Source organism: Lepisma saccharinum, chromosome 24 (assembly GCF_977018435.1).
Source record: "Lepisma saccharinum chromosome 24, izLepSacc3.1, whole genome shotgun sequence".
Lineage (NCBI taxonomy): Eukaryota > Metazoa > Arthropoda > Insecta > Zygentoma > Lepismatidae > Lepisma > Lepisma saccharinum.
The window spans coordinates 50,304,776-50,321,374 of record NC_139252.1 but is presented as its reverse complement, the minus strand read 5'-3'; the positions used below and the strand labels follow the sequence as shown (position 1 = coordinate 50,321,374).

The 16,599-nt window shown below is 36.9% G+C and overlaps 1 protein-coding gene across 1 annotated transcript in view; it reads right to left on the bottom strand.

The window, feature by feature from the left end:
• Nucleotides 1–11,874: 11,874 nt before the first annotated feature.
• Nucleotides 11,875–16,599, bottom strand: part of LOC145977972 (uncharacterized) — a 286,923-nt gene continuing 282,198 nt past the window's right edge. Inside the window, exon 30 of the mRNA XM_083110320.1 lies at nt 11,875–16,215. The gene's annotated coding sequence lies outside the window, so the exon portion shown is untranslated. The remainder of the gene's footprint in view (nt 16,216–16,599) is intronic.

Sequence of the window (16,599 nt, the reverse complement as noted above, 5' to 3'; positions counted from 1 at the left end):
TAAGAGTAATAAACACTCTATGTTCTTCTTAAAGGTTCACATAACCTCTTCTTGTATATGCTCAATAATATAATACGGTTAAGTGTAGAGTGACTAGTCATATGAGGTTGTGCATGTTTATCTGGATGGAAGCTTTAAAAAGTTCGGGGAAACCAGGATGAAATGTCGCAGAATAAATAAAAACCACTTAAAATAACCATATATTATTTTGCATATACTATCACTGTAATTGTTTTCCAAACTATTCTGTAAATTAACTCTTCTGTGGGGAAATGCTTAACATACTGTGCTGTAACACCACAGCTCCTAAGTTCAGATTCTAGATCAGGTATGAATGAATGTGTGTGTGTCCCTTCATCCATTTCTTATCAGTTCATAATTGTGTTGATTAACCAAGAAACTCAGAAAAGTTATGTATAATAACCAAGAAGATTTTCTTTAGACCTTAGTTCCCTAAGATTTAAACAGTGGCAGTTTTAAGCATGCTTTTAGATTGACGAATTGGGACTGGAAATACTACTGGACAAAGTGGGATCCAAACCACTGCCTCTACTTGTAATCAAATCCAGGGCCTCTTGATTACAAGGCAACAGTGTTACCCAGTAGCGTAACTAACACGGAATGCACCCCCCTCCCCCCGCAGCTTTCAGTTGTGCACCCCTACTAGTTAAAAAAAAAAATCTCTCTTCTAAAATATTAATTCACGCCTACATTTAGGCTATATTAGGTATACAAATATGAAAATACATACATGAATTTGAATCAATGTAAAAATTGGTACGAAAGGTTATGACAACAGACAAACTAAAAAATTAGATATTGTAATTACATATGACAGTACACTTTTACTACAAAAATTACGATGCTGTTAAATGCCCATTACTAGTTCTGTGTTTTTTTATGGAAGGAAGTTCTTGTGCTAGTTTGGTCGAGACCAATTTTCGAGCTAGCTCGTTTTAGATTCTTAAGAGCGCCAGTCCACTCACTCTTACTCTTGTCACTGTGCCTCTCAAGTAATGTTTGATCAATTTTAGCTTGGAAAATGACTTCTCAGCTGATGAAGACCTCACATGTAGGGTCAAATACAGCATATAATACTTTAGGTATGCTACTAGCCAGCATTATGTTTTCTATCAAGAGCAATTCTGCAACTTCACTGATGTTCGACATGATTCTTCTTTTGCTTACATTCCGAAAACAAACAATTTCTGTAGCTGAAGTGCAAGATTCATCTTCATGGGGCTTAAAAACTAAAAAGGTGAGGCTTTCTTTGATTTGTTTCATGCCCTGAAATCTATTGTTTATTTGATGTACAAGAATGTCTAAAGCATGGTAGAAAATCTTTACTATAAAACAGTCCAATGGGTTGAGAAAGTTACTGATATGATGTTGATAACATAGTAGAAATTGTAAGTAGGGGTGGGGAGTCGTGAAAGTCAGTGTTGCCAACGTATTTTCTTGCTTGTCTACCCTTCGGCGATGTAAACTATTCAGCTAATACTTCTAATCTGGTAATCCACTTTCTACTTTTCTAGTGATTAATTTTTCTGTTTGTAGTTGTAGGGCCATACAAATATAATATGTTCGGTTGAAAATATATTTTAAGGTGGAAAGGAAAACTTTTGTGAACTGTTAGTCTTTCTCTTAATTTATCATTCTTATTGCCCCCCTCCCCCGCTGCACCGCGGGGGTGCTAATTTACGCCACTGGTGTTACCACTACACCAATGGACAGACCCTATATGGGCTTTCTTTGAACTTCCTTACTTCTATATTTTCCAATTTAAACATGTAAAGTTTGTTATAATTAATGAAAACTGGTATTAATTTAAGATGGTCAACAGTGAAAGAACAGCCTGCTTTCAATTCGTACATGCAATATGTACTAAGAGTTGTAGGTAAAAGGTAAAGTGTTCCCCTGTGCATAGCACCACGCCATGAAGGCGTATAGGGGGTGTGGGGGTAACGCCCCACACTTTCTTGATCCGGTCGTGAGTGGGGGTGATGTGATCAGCATCACGCCCCTGATGATATGGTATAAACTAATATGATTGAAATAAGAGTTTCACTATCGTGTTACATTCGTAAAAGTCAAAGGCATTTGTTTAATACAAATAAGACTGTTTCACCTTTCATCCATTTATCTGTGCTGTGAACTTGCCCATCATCCATTTATGAAACATTCTCAAAAGTTGTGATCTGTCCTTTTCTTATGCTGTTCTTTCTTCTGAATGCAACATGCAACACAAACAAAGAATTCCAAGTCTTCAATTTCTTCTTCACCTATTTAGGAGTACATTGGAGAACATGCATTAGTGAAATAAAAGGATTCTGCACCTTCCTTTCACCAGAAGTGGCGTGGGTCATTCATCATCTGGATGGATCTCTTGCTTTCTCTTTCATCCATTTTCAAATGATGAATAATGTTGTGAGGTTGCCCTCAGCAATACACACGCTGCTGGCTATCTGATACCAGGTGAGGCAGAGCAGATCAGTCACCAGCCACTCTAGAGCTATACATCGCAAACTTACTAAAACAGTCCATTGTTGGACAATCAAACTACGGTTTTTGGTGCAAATACATTAGGATGAAACGCAGTGAAGATGTGGTAGCTGTAAAGAGAACACAGAACATTCACAGTGCAATACAAATTGAAATGGAATGGTACTTACCTTACCTGGGCTGTGAGCTTGTCTCGGTCAAGGTCTATTCTACACCGTTAAGGATGTGATCTACAATGTAAAATGATCTGTTTCATAACCTTCCGATTTAATAGAGCTGTTATAGTGTACCCTGCAAGTAATGTTTTCTTTGTTTACTTTGCAGAAAGTTATTATATCCCTTTAACACTGCAGTGGTCGTATGCAGGCACGTCACCTGATAATGTTCGCATGAGCATGTGAACACTAATGTATGTCTTAAATTACGTATATATTAAACGCACACACACATATGTATATTTATTCGAAAAAATACTATGTTTGATGTACGAGTATATACACACAATTTACTGACACAGCTTTTTCTCTGATAACTTTTCAAGATAGTTTGTAACACTGACTACCACGGTGTTCCATGGAGGGTGTTGAACATAATTGCTGTGCATGTTGCATAGAGCTGACAGCTAAGGGGCTGTTGGCCACTATACCCTGAAGATGTTCACATTTCGCTGTGTGAACACTGATGCAAGCGGCAATACTTTTTACATTTGGCACCCGAGTGCAGCATATACGTACAAGGCATGTCTAGGGGGGCTCTGAAAGCAGTGACGTGCGGTGACGTCGACACTTGGAGTAGCAATCAGTGGCTTGCTCAAGCGGGGGTTAGGGCCCTTTAGGGCCCAGTATTCCTAAAAATAGAACGTCAAAAACAGGAAAAGATTGCAAAATGATGAATGAGTATTAAAAAAGTACACGTAACCCCCACCCCCATTTGAAAATAAAAAAAATTGATTTGACTACTAAGTGTGAGATCCTGGGTTTGAATCTTGGCTTGGCCATGGGTATTCTTTGAGTGTGTCCCTTCATCAATTATATTGTATTACCTTCGCGATTAGCCAAAAGTGGTGGAAAAGCGAAGTAAAATAAACCAAATCAAGCAATCAATCAATGATTTGACTTGATTTTTGTTACTTAGCGTCGCTTTTTTCTCACATTTGTTTAAACACAAAGAACACCATGCCCAGGTCGGAGTTCAAACCCGGAACTCCTGGTGTCCTAGTGCGCTGTTATAACCACTCCCCCACGGTTGGCTGATTTGGTGTTTTAAGTCCACATTATGCACAGAAACAAAACACACTTTCTTGTAGTTTCTTCAATAATATTAATTTGGCTTCTTGAGTTCTCAGATATATTTTCATTTCGAATTATTTCATTATTCACTGCAGAGTACAACACAGGAACAAGAATGCACGCTCATCACGGGTTCAAATCCCGGCCTGGATTGTTCGAGGTCCCTTCATTAATTTCATCACATCATCCTTATTTTCGCGATAACCAAATGTGGCAGAAAAGCGAAGTAAAATAGACCAAACCAACAACAATATGAATGTGCGTTCTCTTGCACAAATAAATACATCCGTTGGAGGCCAAGAGATTAGTATATTAAAAAAAAGCACTGCTAAAACGAGAGCGAGAGAGAGCCTGAGCAAATATTTGTAATTTAATCATGATATATTCCATATTTGAAAAAGAAAAAAAGAAAGAAAGCATAACATTATTGTCTGCACATAACACGTTCCCATTTCATAAATAATAAAACTACATGCCATATTATACATACGTATTGTACAACGTGTAAAAAATTCTGTAAATACAGAGAACATAAGTAAGTACTGCAGAAAATTTCCCCTTGAGTTCTTTAGGGAATTTACAAAGGAATCGAATGGAATGGAAACCAATCCCCTATCTGTCCTATAGGAGATAGACTGAGGGACCTGAAAGCACGGGCTTTCAACCATTGCAGCGGGGGCGAGGGGGTAAAGGAGGTAGAGGCAGAAATATTTCCTTTTCCTTCGGAAACCCGTTTCTACCTGGAACTGCTAAGGCGGAAGAAGACTGAGCTAGGCCAGTTTTGTCCGCGGATCACACCGATGGACGAGAAACGTGTGAAAAAAGAAGTGTTGCATATGAACTGTGGCTTTAACAAGACAATAAATATTGTGATTTGAAAATCATTAGAGATTGATTAATCTATCTTTGCTAGACTAGCTACTCCTCACTGCACGTCACTGTCTGAAAGGTCTGTGCTATATAGTTGCAAACTTTAGCGAGAATTCGCTAAACCTGGAAGATTTTAAGGGAAAGAGGGACAATTTCCCCTAGGTCCTTCTTGAATTACTTCGAATATAGCGTGATTTTGGGGGAAATTGTTGAAAATAAATTGAACTCTTATTCTCACTTTTTCAATTGAAGATGTAATTACAAGGGAGAGGAGTAAATCTGCATTCAGTACAAAAACATTATTGTGAACACTCGTATGGATAAGCGATCCTGTCCCATGGCAGCACGGAGCCTGTTTTTTACTATTTTCATTTTTGAGAAAGCGCTAGTATCTCCACAATTTTTTCCCCTAGAGAAACTCTCAGTTCTAATACGATGTTATTAACGAAAGAAAGTTATGTACTTCGTATCCGAGAATTGATTGTTTGAATAAGTATGCCTTATTTCCACACCACAGCCAAATCAATCCATGGTATAAAGTACACCGAGCTTCAGATATCTACAAACAGATTGACTGAGAGCTGTGCTACAGATCCAGAAGGGTGTAGACATACGACAATATTGAAGTTTTTTATTTTATTTTTAAAATACAACTTCTTATGTAATTTTTCACAAGCATAGCCAGCGGTTAAAAGATTTTTTTGATGGAGGCCCTTCCTTTGGTGGGGGCCATGGGGCAATTGCCCCAGTTGCGCATAGGTTAATCTGGCCCTGAAGATAAATCAAGCTTCCTTTATTTTGTCACCAAGATGAGGAAGCTGACTGCTACTTTCTTCTTTACAGTACTAAAACTATCATGCGATGTTGCTCCTATTTTTATAGATAATGCTGATATTTCATTTTTCTCACTGCCTTACACCATAAGATAAAATCACAGATTTCCATATCAAGTAAAGCCTTATGGAAAAGTGTACGTGTTTCTTTGATTCTTTTGCTGCAAACATTTGACATTTCAGTTCATAACTTGCCGGCTTAATGGTACCACAACAGGGGCAGCTCCAGATAAAATTTTCACCCTACTTTCCACCCTGCTGCCCCCTTATCTTTCTACCTTGGTCCTCTTACTTTTCACCTCCCTCCAATAAAAAACCTGACCGTGTTATATTTTTAGTTTTAATAACAAAAAAAGCCTTATTTTTAAAATACTTTAAGTCTTAATGTTAAAGACAATGTTTATTGTGGGTATGTGTTTTTTAATATACACAATGATGTCAAAGTAACATGAATATCTCAGCTTAAATTGCTACATGATTTTGCAATATACTTATGTTATGCAGCAGTAACTTAAATTAATTCTTGTCAACAATAAACCATCACTTTTTAAAACAAATAACCACGCAACCCGTGGAGGCACATAGTGATTCAGATCCCATTTTAAACTGTAGGTCCAGTCCCGATTATAATGTATGTGCATAAATTGGACTAATATAAACTCAAACAAATAGCCACACATAGGTAATCAAAAATAAGCTTGTGGTGCTAATCAAGATGGATGTCACAGTCTGGTGCCCTGGGCAGGTGCCTGACCCTTAAGCTGCCCTTGTAATTATTGATTTTCTGCTAATGTGTATGCATACTTATTTTGTATGATACTATGGTGAATCAAAAAGTAAGTTACACCCGACCCGTGTTCCTGTACTAAGAGAGATAAAATAATCACGCTTGGTGGCAACACTGTCTGGAATGTTTTCTTCACACACCAGAAGCAGCCGTGCTTCAGCTGGTTTAGTATGCGAGTAGTCACAGTGTGAGTATGGCGCATCGTATTGAGGTGGCGTCCAACATTGAGGTGCGCTCCGTCGTCAGATTTTTGTAGGCACGAAGGCATAATTGCAGTGAAATCCATCGCCAAATTGTCAAGGTGTATGGTGAAAATGCGATGTCATGCCCCATGATCGCAAAATGGTGCCAGATGTTCGAATAGGGAAGATAAAACATGAACAACGAACCGCATGTCGGGCAGCCTGCAACTGTGAACACTATCGACAACGCAGAGCTTGAATGCAATCATTGTTGCTAACCACCGCATGAAAATTAAAGAGATTACAAGTGAACTGAACATATCCTATGGTAGTGTGTCTATGCTGATTCATGATCAGAAGGGTTATCGTAAACTGTGCTCCTGCTGGGTGCCGTGCTTGTTAACAGACATGCACAAAAAAATCAACGTTTTGATGCTGTGCTGTCATTTCTTTGGTGTTATTCCACAGATGGTCCGCAGTCTCGGAGCAAAATTATCACAGGAGATAAGTCCTGGGTGCACCAATACACTCCCGAGACAAAGAGGGTATCTATGGAATGGAGACACAAGGATTCACCACCACCAAGAAAAGCTAAAACCTGTCCAACTGTTCGAAAGGTCATGCTGACGATTTTCTTCGATTCCGAAGGCATTGTTTATAGTGAGTTTTTGGCTTGAGGAACAACAATCAATGCCGCAACATACTATGAGACTTTAAAGAAGCTGGGAAAGGCCATTAAAGATCGAAGACCCGGAAGATTGAGTGATGGGGTGGTTGTTCTTCACGACAACGCTACCCCCATACAGCTGGTGTCACAGGATTTACTGCAGAAATTCAAGTGGGAAGTGTGGTCTCACCCTCCCTATAGCCCTGATTTGGCACCCTATGACTACCACCTTTTCGGTCCTCTCAAACAAGGCCTAGGGGGTGAGCGTTTCGCGTCAGATGTGGAAGTGCAGGAAGCAGTCTCAAAGTGGTTCAAAGAAATTGGACTGAATTTTTACCCACAAGGAATCGAAAAACTGGTCACAAGTTACGAAAAAGGGCTTGGAACACCTTGGTGACTATGTCGAGAAAAGTTAAATGTTCATGCGTTTTCGTCCAATAACTTTTTCTTACTAATGTGTTTTTTTTTTTACAGGGGTGTAACTTACTTTTTGATTCACCCACGTATATCTCTCAGGAGCAAACAAAGTGTATGTTGTCAATCTGTTTATTCTAAATGGGGGAGATACAATGCCCCCTTCCCCCATCTCTGTCAATTTGCCAAGGCCAACATCATATTTCTTACCTCTGAGTACAGTCAACAGCAAATATAATTGTAGGCAAATTGTTCATCATCTTCATATCTTCTGTATTATGCAATGAGGGCTTCAAGAACTGAAATACATATCATGAACAGGCAGAGAACAGCCTCTGCTCCACCACAAATACAGTGGGATGCACAAGCATTGCTCACCAAATTTTCCATGATTATTGTCATGAATTTTTTTCTTATCCATCATGTGGATTTTTATGCATGCTGGTGCAGAATATGTCACTAGCTTGTTTGGTATTTTTCTTGAATTCTTGAAGCATAAAGCAAAGAGAATAAACATGGTTACAAAAAAAAATGCATGGTAATACTCATGCATCTCACTGTACAATTCCATTCACTAAAAGCACAGAATAACAAAGAAAAATGAATGACAATAGCAACGGACAATTTGCCTCATGTTATTCATTAATTTAAGTTTTGTTTGAAGTCCACTTTATGCACAGAGCGGCTAACTTTGAACTGGACCTACAGTTTAAAGTGGGATCTGTATCACTGGGATGTGCATCCACTGCTTATTGAACCTGGGACCCTTTGGTTACTAGGGGACGGTGTTACCACTAGCTATCGAGGAGGTCCACCTATTATTATCTTTGCAGATGACAATAAGGTGGTCCACACAAGGCACTGTCAATTTTAATGGTGGAGTGGTTAGCACAGTGTGCTACAATGTTAGGGTCCCAGGTTGGAATATTAGCCTGGATGTATTTAGCCAAGAGTGGCAGAAAACCAATGCTAAATAACAAGAATGAAATCAAATGACACTAGTGCTAACTCCAAAAAGACAATAGACATCTGATATGGTTAAGGACCACTTTCAGATGGCAAGAGTGTATATCGATGTTCTATGTGAAGATTTCAGAAAAGTGTGCAACTAAGCAACATGGCATTATGGTTCTAGGAATAAAAATTAAAAAGTGCCAAGAAAGTAAATATAATGATAATGCACATGTTTCTGGTTCATTGTGGAGTATTTTAATCCGCCAACCATAAATACGTGGGTAAATCAAAAAGTAAGTTACACCTGTACTAAAAGAGAAAATAATCACGTTTGGTGGCAACACTGTCTGGAATGTATTCTCCCCATACCCAAAGAAGCCATGCTGCAGCTGCTTTAATATGAGAGTAGTCATCGTATGAGTATGGCACATGGTATTGAGGTGGTGTCCAAAATTAAGGTGCACTCTGTTGTCAGACTTTTGTGGACATGAAGGCATAATCAGGGTGAAATGCATCGCCAAATTGTCGAGGTGTATTGTGAGAATGCAATGTCACACCTCATGATCAGAAAATAGTGCCAGATGTTCGAAGAGGAAAGAACAAACGTGAAAGACTAACATTGTGTTGGGCAGCCTGCAACTGTGAACACTATCGACAAAACAGAGTGTGTGAATGCAATCATCCTTGCCACCCGCCACGTGAAAATTAAGAGAGATTGCAAGTGAACTGAACATATCCTATGATAGTGTGTCTATGCTGATTCATCGCCACTTGGGTGTATCGTAAACTGTGCTCTCACTGGGTGCCGCGATTGTTAATGGATGAGCACCAAAGTCAAATCAATTGAAATTGGACGGATTTTTTACACACAAGAAATAAAAAAACTGGTCACATGATTCAAAAAGTGCTTGGAATACTTTGGTGACTATGTTGAAAAAAAGTTAAATGTTCATACATTTTTGTACAATAATTATTTTCTTTCTAATTTTTTTTGTTTGTTTTATATGGGGGGAGGGGGTGTAACTTACTTTTTGATTTACCCTAGTATATATTTTATTTCATGTAGCACACATGGATGGACCCTGGCTGAAAAATATTTCTACATATGTGCCTGACAATGACACTTTAAACAAGAGGGAGGGGGGCTCTATCAGAGTACCTTCCTGGCAACCCAAATAAAGTACATGTTAAATTTTCTAACACTAGTAGCTCAGGTGGTAGACAAATGGAAGAGTATGCCACAGACCTAGGATCTAGTTCTGTTTTAGCCTACATTTTTCATATACATTTCTACATAACATCAATAAGCATTTTAACACAATGATTAATTGTTTATTATATATCAAGATGTCCACCAAGAGGAGAGAGAGAGAAAGGAAGGCTAGAAGAATTAGAGGGAGAAAGAATAGGCAAAGAAAGAGAATGGAAAACAGAATCTTACCTACCAGCTTCCACCACCGAAGAATATCCCACAAAATAATATTCTCCCACACATTCACCAGCTGCACCCATTGAAACCTTTGCTGTCTTTCAAGAAAGGAATTCTAATAATTCTGAATGTTAGTGATAATGGCTTCATTAGCATGCAAAGTTAATTGGACATTATCCATTCTCTAGTGCTTTAAACTATACTTATTCTAACGCTATGTTTTGAGAGAGCACATCTTCTCTTCAGGTGAACGAATTGCTTTTTGCCTGTGGTGGTGATCGAACCTATGACAGAACTGTGCTTTTACTACAAATCCTGTGACCTACCCAACTACCCCATGGCAGGCCCATACAAAGCACAATAATAAGGAATTCTACTGTTGAAATATTTAACGTTAGTAATTTTCTGTTACTAATGGGATGCATCTACTGGGACCAATGAAAATACAAATAATCGAAGTGCATAATTCTATCCCTGACAGTAAGAATTTATTTAAAAAAAAATGCTAAGCTACAATTGCTTACCTAATTTTGGATGCTGAAGAAACACTAACTTATAAATCACAAAAGCAGCGGATCTATATCTCCCATTGACTTATTTTTTTATACAAAAAAAATAAATATGAATAACATAAAAAAGGGAAATTATAATGCTCACAAACTAAAATTGCAGCGGCACTTAACACTCGTAAAAATCCAAGTTCTCAAATGAACACATCTCACAACTTTGTGAAATTACAATCTAATCTATGCACTGTCGTGGGGATCTCTGGACCAAGTGAATGAAAAGTCCTCTGCACAAGTAGGACTCTAGAGGGTTTTACCAATGAACACACAAGAGGGAAAGTGAAGGAATGGAAGGGAAAATGCAGCTGCAGCTACCATGCACTGTTTTGCCCCATGCACTCGTTTTCCTCCCTTCTCAACTGTTACGTGTGGTCCTACTCCACAGATTCCCAAGACAGTGTGTACACAAATACTAATTCACAGAACTTATAAAACACCTACTATTCCTATGCATCTATGTTGTATTAACTTCAGTGGCCACTTTTTCCATCCTTCCGGGAACTTTTGATTTATCAAGTTCCGATGAGAAAGCAGGTTGTAAGGGGTGACCATTTCTAAAGTATGCCCAAATGTCAACCTTTCTTCCACATAGTACATCTTGGCATGGCCGTATTTAGAGGGGGGGTTTCTAGGGTTCAACTCCCCCAGAAAATTCTCACATGTTGGATTAATGGGAGTTCAGAAACCAAAATCTGTAACGCATTTTCAAAAATTTATTCGAAGTTTCAAAGAAATACAAGGAGACAATGTTGAAATGAACGATCTACAATTTACATACATTTGGAATTCTGCAACTTGACTGAAACAGTTTTTTTTTTTGGAATTGCAGCCCACCCACGCGACGCCTCCAATTTAACTTCTGCTGTCCTCTTTCCAGTATTCAGCTGGATCAGACTGAAAATTCCCTAAGTTTTAAAAAATAATAACTGGTTACATAGTTTTCAAAATTCCAAAAATTAAGTTTTGAGGTCAAACAACAAAAACTTTATGACTAAAATTTCAAACTTTTAAAGCTTTTTCTTGAAGGTGTTTCAAATTTAATGACAAAGTATAATAATTGTGCATTTCAGTACACACTGTATGCTGTGTGAAACTTAAATAAAAAAAAAAAACTTGTACTGGATATTCAATCATCTGCTGGACTAAGCTGCCTAAAGGAAATAACAGCAATAATAATAATAATTATTATTTTTGAATAAAATTGGTTTGTAATTATATTATAATTATTCTTGTAATTATTGTCATTATTTCTATTATTCAAATTTCTGACGACGCCCATGAGAACAATCATGAACGTATTTACAGCTGACCACTCAATGTGCCCCAGCACCAAAGTGGGGAAAATTTCAGTGGATTTACAGTCAAAAATAAATACTAGACATATAGGAAAGAACTTTATTAATAAACCCACTGTTTCTCATGTACAATTGACAACTCAAGGGTTAGAAAGATTTCAGCTTATGATGAACATACAAACATCCAACATGATACATAAACAAAAAACACATGTAACTGTTATCTATAAAGTGTACACAGCTCGACAGAAAACACCCAACCTTAATGACTACAAATAGTTTTAAAATGTGTAAAAATAATGTAGCAAATAAAAAGTTCAGAAAATAGAACATTTTAGTGAATAGTTGCAACTAGGGCACATCAAATTCCTTGTTCTTCTTTCGATCTTATTGAGGATACAAGCAAAAGTGCACACAGCCAATTCGTGAAATTTGTGGTGCGTACACAGGTATGGGAATGGATACAAATATTTCAAAGGGTTTCACATGAACACATACCAAGGGCATCTGCAGATGGAGAAACATGTATGTTTCCATTGTTGTTCTTTTTCTCTTCTTCTTTAGAAATGTTTACTTAATGACTTATCGGTAGTCTGTTGTTGTATCCCCCTCCCCCTCTTTGTGTAGATACATCATACTGATAACTTATTGTTGAAACTTGATGAGCGAGCCTAAATGGGGTTAACATAGTTTTAACAGTTTAGAATTTAATAGTTAATACAGTTTGAAATTTAACTTTTTAAACATTTGAAAACTGAACTGGGTGAGAATTAGATATTAAAGTCTGTTGCAATGAATTTAGACAAAATAATTAAATGGAATCCTTTATTACATCTTAAATACTCATTACAAACCAACAACAATTGTTTGAAAAAGTCAACTATCTTGAAGGGTTCAATAAATTTCTTTCAAGTGCCAAAACAGTGTATTTTCAGTTAACCAGAGATTAAGGCTCAAGAATTTCTAATTATCAAACATGTGTCTCATAATGCAAACAAATTTGAGTCTCATAATCTAATAGCAAATACTATATCAAAATCATAATGTGACAGGAATGTTAAATTATGTTATAATTTCAGGCATTAAGAAATCAAATATTATAATCTTTTTGTGACAAAAATCTCACTAATTATCTTAGGCAAATTGCTTGGATGGGAGGTGTCATATGACATCAAGGTAGAAGTAATGATAAATCAGGAAGTAAACACACCCAATCAGAAGAATAACTCACATACACATATTTACACTTGCAACTTTCACTGAAATATGCACATAAACGAAAATGTTACATTGAAAACTTTAGGCGCAATGATGATATGTAAATGGTGGTGATATTACCATGACATCCAGGTAACTCCGAAGATGCCATATTCTAACAGTATAAAGCTTATCAGCTGTCCACAAAGACATCAAAATGCAGACACACGGTTCTGTGACCACATGGTTAAACAAACTACAAAAATAACACTACACAACATATGGCATTTATAGTTGTTGTGCCCCATTGATCCTGTCGTTTGTCAGTGTATTAATAACCATAGCTAGAAAGGCACAACACATCTTGAGTCTTCCACTGAAGTAGTAAGATTCCTTGTTTTCAGCAAGGAGATGATGCTTTGTCAACACTCACATTCATTTCTTCTTAAGACAGGAAAAGTAAGAATTATACATGTACAAAGTCTGTCAATGCAGTTGAAGCAATGCTCTGTAGCTCCAGACTTTGCACTAAGATATCACAAATAAAATGACAGAAAAAGCATTTTGTGTTACTTGAACTTAGGTAAGCTAAGTATACTGTATGATATAACTTTCTTACAATGAAAAGTTGTGAAAATTTTCTTCCTTGACAACAAACAACCGTTATACACTTAAAACTACCTTCATTAAAATGATACTGTTTCATGTTGAAAAAAGTAATAAACCATTAAGAAATTAAATTTCTACACAGGCACCACAGCAGGTTACATGGTGAAAAATATTTACGAAAGCAATTTTCAACATTTTTTTTTTAATGCCTGTGAGTAAGGTAGTTCAAATTTAGCATCATAAAGAAAATATAAAAATATCTTGTGTAACCATTCTGCTCAGGGTGTACAATGACCAAAAAGGTGACTTTTTCAATGCAAGACCAAGAGCATTTAAGAAAATATACAGGAAGAGGAATTACTTTCAGGCTTCATTTTCAATTGGAGAAGGCAGAAGAGATTGAAGAAACACAAATAAGGCTCGGTTTTTAATTAGAGAAGGCAGAAGAGATTGGAGAAATACAAACAAGGCTCGGTTTTTAATTAGAGAAGGCAGAAGAGATTGGAGAAATACAAACAAGGCTCGGTTTTCAATTGGAGAAGGCAGAACAGATTGAAGAAATACAAACAAGGCTCTGTTTTCAATTGGAGAAGGCAGAAGAGATTGGAGAAATACAAACAAGGCTCTGTTTTCAATTGGAGAAGGCAGAAGAGATTGAAGAAATACAAACAAGGCTTGACTTTCAATTGGAGAAGGCAGAAGAGATTGAAGAAATACAAACAAGGCTTGACTTTCAATTGGAGAAGGCAGAAGAGATTGAAGAAATACAAACAAGGCTTGACTTTCAATTGGAGAAGGCAGAAGAGATTGAAGAAATACAAACAAGGCTTGACTTTCAATTGGAGAAGGCAGAAGAGATTGAAGAAATACAAACAAGGCTCTGTTTTCAATTGGAGAAGGCAGAAGAGATTGGAGAAATACAAACAAGGCTCTGTTTTCAATTGGAGAAGGCAGAAGAGATTGAAGAAATACAAACAAGGCTTGACTTTCAATTGGAGAAGGCAGAAGAGATTGAAGAAATACAAACAAGGCTTGACTTTCAATTGGAGAAGGCAGAAGAGATTGGAGAAATACAAACAAGGCTCTGTTTTCAATTGGAGAAGGCAGAAGAGATTGAAGAAATACAAACAAGGCTTGACTTTCAATTGGAGAAGGCAGAAGAGATTGAAGAAATACAAACAAGGCTTGACTTTCAATTGGAGAAGGCAGAAGAGATTGAAGAAATACAAACAAAATCATAGAAGTTGATGCGCCTATTAAAGAAATTCAATTAAAACTTGAAGAGTGCTACAAAAGACACTAACAAAAATATTTTTTTTGTAATTAAGGTATGAGTAAAGGACATATTAACATTAAGGAAATATTATTGAATGTAATAAAGGGATAAAGTAGAAGTTCACTGTGTAGAAATTACCATGAAGGAGGGAGAAAATTTGCAAAAACTGACAATACAGGAAGGACAATTACAGAAATTTAAGAAATTTGGATATTTGTTTGGAAATGCTAACAAAAATGATAAGATTAGAATAGGAAGCAATAATTAAAGATACAGCATTAAAAGAAATTACCGAACAATGCATGAATTGCTAATAGTAGACTGGACTTAAAAAATATCTCCTCCTTGCATGAGTTGATGACAATTGAAAATAAATCAGCGACAATAACAAATTTAACCCCTCCCCCTCCTGGCTAAGTGAATACTTTCCACACTTAGCTCTTTTCCTTTTTTAAGTGAGCAAAACTAAAAAAATATATCTAGGTCTTATTTTGGTGCAGTCACCTTCACAACATTTTTATACATATTACATTCACGAAAAATGTCACTTTTTGCTTACACAAAAATCGATGTTTTCCTAATGTAAAACTGTCACATAAGTGTCACAATTCCTCTGAAATATGACATGGATGGTTGACAACTCCACACCTCAATCTTCTGGAGGTTAATAACTGTGTGATATCACATGAACAACATGATATGTGTGTGTGAGTTTGTGCACTCTTTGTACACAAGATAATACAACTTCACTGAGCTAATACGTTATCTCTAAAGGCAAGAGTTAATTGACAAATGCAATATACAGGCACATACCACTGCCAAATGCAGCACATGATATGATGAGTAGTTCCTGGGTACGGTACTTCATTACACTTTGAGCATTTCTTAAAAGCGACAGGTTTACACAGTTACAAGTACAAATAAGGGTTGTCGATTCATGTGATATCAGCCTTGTACATACAATGCAACTGCATCAGCATTGAACTCCACATTAACCTCTATGTAACTCTTGCACACATTTCATAACAAGTTCCTTGTAGTTTGAGTCTTGCACACACGGATTCCAGTTCTTGCAAAAACACTCTTTACAAACTTGTTTTTGTCTTTGAGAAAGATGTACAAGAATAATGAAGGCAAAATAATGTATAATTAACTAAAAATTAATTGGCAAGCTTCGATATGCAAATTATACATTTGGAAACATTTACGAGATCAACAATAATAGTCGTGTGGCCTTCCTGATCTCAATCAAGCAATTCTACATTACTATGGACAGCTGAATGTTTGGGACTTGGTTGCGATATGTCTCACGTACTATACCTCCACCATCACTTTTCCCATCATTCTGGAAGAAGAAATAATTTAATGTGTACACAACATTAAGATTGAAAAAGACAACATGGATAATGACGTGTGTGGAAGAACTGAAGGAACGCATCAGGGAGGAAATTGAGTGCATAACCCCGGATGTCTTTGACCATGTCATGCAAAATGTCCATAATCGTCTTGTGCAGTGCAATGCTAAATAAGGTGATCATTTGGCAGACACAGTGTTTCACAAATAACTGTAGCAAATGCACACAAAGCACAGTAGTCAAGTCTACATGGCATGTATGTAAATGGACAAGTGTAGTGAAAAGGATGATATCACATTTTTGGAGTTTCATTGTCTCTAAGGCTGAGTATATTATTTTCAAAAACTGGGTAATCGAAAATTCTCCACCCTGTA